The sequence below is a fragment of the Erinaceus europaeus genome, chromosome 6 (assembly GCF_950295315.1).
Source record: "Erinaceus europaeus chromosome 6, mEriEur2.1, whole genome shotgun sequence".
NCBI lineage: Eukaryota > Metazoa > Chordata > Mammalia > Eulipotyphla > Erinaceidae > Erinaceus > Erinaceus europaeus.
This window is the reverse complement of record NC_080167.1, coordinates 72606661-72614013: the sequence shown is the minus strand read 5'-3', so window position 1 is coordinate 72614013 and position 7353 is coordinate 72606661. Positions and strand designations below refer to the sequence as shown.

The 7353-nt window shown below is 50.3% G+C and overlaps 1 long non-coding RNA gene across 1 annotated transcript; it reads right to left on the bottom strand.

Moving 5' to 3' along the window:
- Positions 1 to 220: 220 nt before the first annotated feature.
- On the bottom strand, positions 221 to 7039 carry LOC132538965 (uncharacterized). Its single transcript, XR_009550297.1, has 3 exons — positions 6850 to 7039; positions 3557 to 3810; positions 221 to 408 (listed from the first exon to the last, which is right to left on the bottom strand). It is a non-coding gene; the product is annotated as an uncharacterized LOC132538965 (long non-coding RNA).
- Positions 7040 to 7353: the final 314 nt, after the last annotated feature.

The following is a 7353-nucleotide window of genomic DNA, read 5'->3' as shown; positions in this document are numbered from 1 at the left end:
TCAGATGCTCTGAAGAGGATGAGGCCCTGAAAGGGGGTGAGATGTGGGCGAAGGCTCATGATCTCACTTCAGGGATCGGAACTCTGCCATGTCCTGGAAGCCACGTCCTGGCTGCTCAATGAAGCCTGGGGTTGCACTGAACTGAGACATGGCCTCAGAAATGACAGTGCAGGTTTTGGCTCCGCCTCCTCCCTGTGGGAGTCTCTGGGATTTCCTGCCTCTCTCAGATGCAAGAGATTTCTTTTTCCCATCACTCCTTGAAGGTGGATTGGTTTGTATCATTTTTTGAACATGGAATTTTTTTCCTTTAAAAATATCAGATTAAAAATTCTCAGCCTGACATAGTCCCCTAAGATTACATTCTGATTAAAACCAGACTCCAACTGTAGATCTGCCTTCATTTTCCCCCTGAAACGCAAACAAGAAGCAGTTCAATAAAAACATTCCATCTTCCACCAGAGACCCTGGTGGTGGTGAGCCAGGTAGGCGCCTCCCTCACTCGCGCCCGGCACGCAGAGTCTGCGAGGAGGCGTTCACAAAATGTAAGCTCCGGATTCCATGGTACAAGAGAAATGTTGTCTCTCTTGAGTCCTGGAAGCCTTAACTCTGCAGAAAGCTGCCTTCTAAAACATCTCCAGTGAGCTGGATACTGCAAGCAGGTGTGCTATGAAATAGTGAGCTCACCTATCTCCTGGCAGGTGTCCTGAGAGAGCAGGAGCTCACCTGTCTCCTCACAGGTGTCCTGACAGAGGAGGAGCTCACCTGTCTCTTGGCAGGTGTCCTGAGAGAGCAGGAGCTTCCTAGGCAGATGGGTCAGCATTGGAGCACCGGGCTTGCATTCCTGAACACTCACATACTCTCTCTCTCTCTCTCTCTCTCACACACACACACACACACACTCACACACACATACACACTCACAGACACACTCACACACACACTCACACACTCACTCACACACACTCACAAATACTCACACTTACACACTCACACACACACTCACACACACTCACACACACACACTCACACACACTCACAAATACTCACACTTACACACTCACTCACACACACTCACACACACTCACACACACACACTCACACACACACACTCTCTCATAAACTCACACTTACACACACACACCCACACACACTCACACTCATACACACTCACACTCATACACACTCACACTCATACACACTCACACACACTCTCACACTCTCTCTCACAAACACATACACTCACACACATTCACACACTCACACTTACACACTCACGCTCACACACTCACACTCACACACCCACACACATTCACACACTCACACACACACTCACACACACACTCACACACACACTCACACACACACTCACACACACATACACATACTCTCACACACACACACACTCATACACTCACATACACACACTCACACACACTCTCTCACACACTCACACACACTCACACTTACACACTCACACACACTCACACATATTCACACACACTCTCACACACACTCACACACACTTATACACTCACCCACACTCACACACACACACTTGCACACTCACACACACTCATACACACTCACACACACTCTCACACACACTCACACACACACTCACACACTCTCTCACACACTTACACACTCACACACACTCATACACACTCACACACACTCACACTCTCACACACACGTACACACTCACACACTCACACACAGTCTCACACATACACACTCTCTCTCACACACTTACACACTCACACACACACACTCACACACACTCTCTCACACACACACTCACACACACACTCACACACACTTATTACTCACATTCTCACACACACTCACACACACTCACACACACTCACTCACACACAGACACACACACTCACACACATTCACACAGACTCACACACACACGCTCACACTCACACACACTCTCACACACATGCTCACACACACTCACACACACATGCTCACACACACTCACACGCTCACACACACTCACACACACACTCACACACACTTATTACTCACATTCTCACACACACTCACACACACACTCACACACACACACTCACACACACACTCAATCTCACACACTCACACACATTCACACAGACTCACACAAACGCTCACACTCACACACACTCTCACACACATGCTCACACACACTCACACACACACACACACACGCTCACACGCTCACACACACTCACACACGCACACACACACTCACACACATGCTCACACACACTCACATGCTCACACACACTCACACGCACACACACACTCACACTCACACACACTTACACACACACATTGCCCACATCACCGTATGCCAGAGCCAAGCAGTGCTCTGGTCTCTCAGTAAATAAATAAATAAATAAATAAATAAATAAATAAATAAATAAATAAATAACACTGGCGATCAAACCTGTTCCCTCCAAATGAACAAATGTAGTCTACTGAAAGTGGATTTTCCATCTATTATTGTTCACAAAGGACATGGACCCCAGTGTTTAGTCTCCTTTGCAACTTTAGAAGGTGGAAAAACAAAACCAGCCTCATTAGCTTGATGAAGTGAAGGACCCAGGGCACCGCTTTAGAGTGGTATGACTCTCTATCTAGCCTTTCTTTCCCTCTCTCTCCTTCTCCCTCCTTCCCTTCTTTCTCTCTTCCTTCCCTTCTCTCTCTCTCTCTGTCTCTCTCTCACTCTCTCACTCTTTCTCTCTCTGTCTCTCTCACTCTCTCTTACTCTCTCTTTCCCTCTCTCCTCTATCTCTCTTTCTTTGTCTGTCTTTCTTTTTGTTTCTCGTGCTCCAGTCTCTGTAGCTTTGCTCTTTCCCGTGGAAACCAGGAGGCAGAGAAGGTGGCAAGACCAGCAAAAAGCTTCCTTCTACGAGAGGGGCCAGGCTTGTGCGGAGGTGCACAGAGAGCAGCACGGCCACTATCCAGGTGGGCTATTTCCGGACCCACAGCCGGGCTTTCAAGCCTCTAACTAGTCTGAGGTCTATGTACAAGTCAAGGCTGAGAATTCTATTAGCAAGGATTCCTTTGTGGAAACTGTAGATTCGAATGCTCTCTCCTGAGCTTTAAAAACTGTCCTGTGGAAGACACAAAACACAGTGTCGGGGAAAACGAGCCACCACGGGGTGATTGCTGGATGAGTGACTCTGAGGTGCTTCAGTAATGAGGTGTGTGTGGAAATGGCTTCTATGGTCTTCTGAGAGGAGAGGCGTCAGGAAAACGCAGCTCTACTCTTCACAGTGAGCGACTTCTTTAATTAAGAAGAGAGGGAGCTCGGGGCAGCCACCTGGAGCAGCAGCTTGAAGAGAGGCTTGTAGAGAAGTGAGGACCACACAGAGGGGAAGACATGCCCCCCCCACACACAGGGAGGGAAGGCGCCACCAGCCCTCCAGGGACATCTGTGCTCAGGGCCCCTGCAGCCAAATGCCAGGATGGGACCCACACAGTCAAGTAGAAGCAAAGCCAGAGAGTCCTCTTAACACGACAGGAATGGGCACGGGAGAAAGTCTTGGGGGCTGAGAGTCACCTCACGGGAAGTCTTCTCATGGGAGTTCAAAGTGCTGCTCAGCTGGGCCACCCAGTCACAGCTGGGACCCTCCACACCTGCGAGCTTGTGTGTGGCTTCAGGAGCCTACAGGCAATCCAGCAAGTACTTCCGAGAAGTAAGTGTGTCGGCCTGCGGAGACAGCACAGCGGTTCTGCAAAAAACTCTCCTGCCTGAGGCTCCGAGGCCCCAGGTTCAGTTCCCAGCACCACCATCAGCCAGAACTGAGCAGGGCTCTGGGGGAATAATGATGATGATAATAATAATAAATATTAGGGCAGGGGAGGCAGCATCATGGTTCTGCCAACAGACTCTCCTACCTGAGGCTCCGAGGTCCCAGGTTCAGTCTTCACCACCATATATCTGGGGGATGGAGGTCAAAACAGCACTGAAGGAGCTCTCCCCATCTCTGCATTCCTAGCCTGGCTCTCATATTGTTTTGGGGGTGGGGTGGGAGCCTCGGATGAGCCGTGCACGGGGCTTTCCTGTAACAGTCCTGGCTTAGACTCGGCGTGGCGACTCAGGGCTGGAGAGGCCATGATTTCACGTCTCTCATCTGGTTTCCATTTGATAGTAAGTGTTCTTCAAACCTCCGACTCTCTCCAAACACTATCAAAGGAGCCAGGAGGCACTGACATTTTTATTTATTCCCTTGCACACGGCACCTCATATCTTGTAGAAAGCAAAAAGCAGTGGAATGAAAGATGACCAGAAGATGAGTTTGGGATGTCACAGCAACTTCTGAAGCAATGGAAACATTTTTTATCTGAGTCACAGAAAAGGGGCCTTTGTTTCACTTCATGAATCAACTTTTCAGAAGAAGCAAAAACCATTTAGAAAAATACATGAAGATGGAATATCTGAGGAGATGCTATGCGATCTTATTAGAATTCTGAAAATAAGAGGCTTTTACTTTTTTCTCCTTCAGTACTTAGAGAAACTTCTTCAAAGTGATCAAAACACATGTTTATACAATGCACATTTTTATGACACTTAGATCTATAATTCAGTGATCTGAGAAGTCTGGGAGGCCAGGCCCAGGGCTTCATGCCTATTCAATTTTACCTCTCTGAGAAAATTGTTCCTCTTTCTTTCTTTCCTTCTTTCTATCCTCCTTTCTTTCGCTACTTTTTAAGCTTATTTCTTTTTTTAATGCACCCAGACATCAATAAAATTTGTGTCACACATTGATGAAGTCTCTCCTTTTGAGATTTCTTTCTTTTTTATTAATAGTTTACAAAATCACAACGTAGCAGGGGGACAATGCCACACCGTTCCCACCACCAGAACGCTGTGTTCCCACTCCCTCCACTGGAAACAGCAGTGGTTCTCCCGAGGCCACAGACATGGGCTGACCGTTATTTCTAGAACTATCTGTCTGTCGCTATATATTTTCTCCTGTGGCCCTGCATTCTCTTCAGTTTTAAGCCACAGCTGCAACCATCACTGCTTCCAGGGGTCCTTCCTTTTTCCCTCTTCTCTCTCTGGGTCCTGATGCAGTTGGGGTTCAGAGCCCTCTGGGCATCTCCCCCGACATGTTTTTTCTTCTTAACCTAGACAGACTCACAGAGAGAAAGATCGTGCAGGAGAGATCTGTCAGCCTGGCTCTGCCCTGGTGCCATGTTGGTATTTGTCCAGGGTCCCAGCAGCAGCCGCTGAGGGAGAATGATGGGGAAGTACATGATGTGGTGATTTGCCCGCTCGTGAATAAAGATTAAACTGCAGCTTCTCGGCCCAGCCGTGTGTCCTCGAGTCTCTGTCTACTGCCGCGAAGTTAGCCCGGCCTGCTGGAGCCCCCGAACATTAATGACAGTGCCACAACACATATGGCATTCTCATGGGGTGCTAAGACTTGAACCCAGGTCCTCACACACAGGGTGAGCTGTGTCTAGCCTCATAATTTTTTTTTCTCTCACTGTTCCTCAACTCACTCATGTTCTCCTCTCCTTCCCTCCCTGGCCCAGATCTCACAGTCCAGAGTCACACACCCTTGTTTTTTTTTTAAGAACTATTGATAACTTTTTAAAAAAATTATCTCTATTTATTGGATAGAGGCAGCCAGAAATCAAGAGGGAGGAGGGTAACAGAGAGGGTGAGAGACAGAGAGACACCTGCAGCCCTGCTTCACCACTAGCAAAGCTTTCGCCCTTCAGGTGGGGACCAGGGGCTTGAACTAGGGTCCTTGCACACTGTGACATGTGGGCTCAACCAGGTGCGCCACCACCCACCCGGCCCTTCATCCAACTGTTTAGTCTCAACTCAGAGGGTCTCTCCCTTGAGAAACAGCTTCACTCTTAAAGCTCAAGTTACCCCCACCCTCCACCCATGTTACGCTAAGCCTGCCAGCCAAAGGGATTCAGAGGATAACACTCACGGATCCGACTAGCTTCACCTCACATTCAAAACTTAACCCCAAGCAGCCCTTAGGGGTCTGGAAACCCCTCAGCAATCCTTCCACCTCTCAATGTTTTTTAAATTTTTATTTATTTATGTATTTATTTTTTTGAGAGAGACACAGAGAAACACCAGAGCACTGCTCAGCTCTGGTTTATGGTGGTGTGGGGGATTGAACCTGGGACTTTGGAGCCTCAGGGAAGAGTGTCTGTTTGCAGAACCACTATGCTGTCTCCCCACACCCCTCCTCCTCTGGAAACCCCCATATTCTTTTCCGCCCGGGAGCTCAGTACATCTACTCAGGGCCAAACTTCTCACTCCCCTGGGAAAGCTCCTCCAAGCCCACGTCTCCCTCGCACAGCCCGGCCCTGACCACACCACCTTCTCCCCAGGACTGAGAGCTGCCCGGGATGGTGTCTGGGCTCTGTCCCTCCCTGTCACCGGAGGCCCTTCCTCCTCGTCCTCTGCCCCCTTCTGTTGCTGTGAGCCGGCTGGTGACCTCAGAGCCTCACTCTCTCCTGTGTCACTCTCCTGCTGTTTCTCACCTCCAAAGCACAAAGCTGTTGCTTTTTAAATTTTTTTATTATTGGATAGAGACCGAGAGAAACTGAGAGAGGAGAGGGAGGGAGAGAGGGAGAGACAGAGAGATATTCGCAGCCCTGCTCCACCGCTCGCGAAGCTGTCCCCTGAGGATGGGGACCGGGGGCTCGAACCCGGGGCCTTGTGCGCTGTGATGTGTGCCCGTGGCCAGGTGTGCCCACATGGCCCTCAGAGCACAGTGTCTGCCCAGACCGTTCTTCCTCTGTCCTGAGTGGGGCCGCCATGTTCTGCTTTCTCTGCACTCGCTCCAACAGGCTCACAGTCCCTCTTCACCTCCTCACCGGGGCCTCCTGCGGTGGACGCCAGCCGTGCTCTGCTCTGCACGGCTTCACCCCGCGGGCTGGGACGGGGACCCGGGCACCTCTTCTGCCCTGGCCCTGCTTCCTCCTCAGCCCTCAGGTGCTTCTGCTTCCCCTGTGCCTGGCGGTGGACACACACCACTCCTCAGTTCACAGGCTGCTCCTAAGCAGGGCCAGGATGCTGGGCCTCTGAGGCCTTGTGCTGCCCAGACCTGGCCCTGCCCTACCGCAGAGATGCCCTCCCCTGCCTCCCCTGCCGCCTCCACGTGTCTGTCCAGGTGCCACCTCCCCAGTCTCTCTGAGGAGGAGGCCATTCCCATCTGGCTCTGTACCACCAGAGAGAGCAATCATGGTTGGTGTGCATGAGAGTGTGTGTGTGAGTGTGTGCGAGTGTGTGAGAGAGAGTGTGAGTGTGTGTGAGTGAGTGTGTGTGAGTGTGTGTGAGTGTGTGTGTATGTGAGTGTGTGAGTGTGTGTGAGAGAGAGT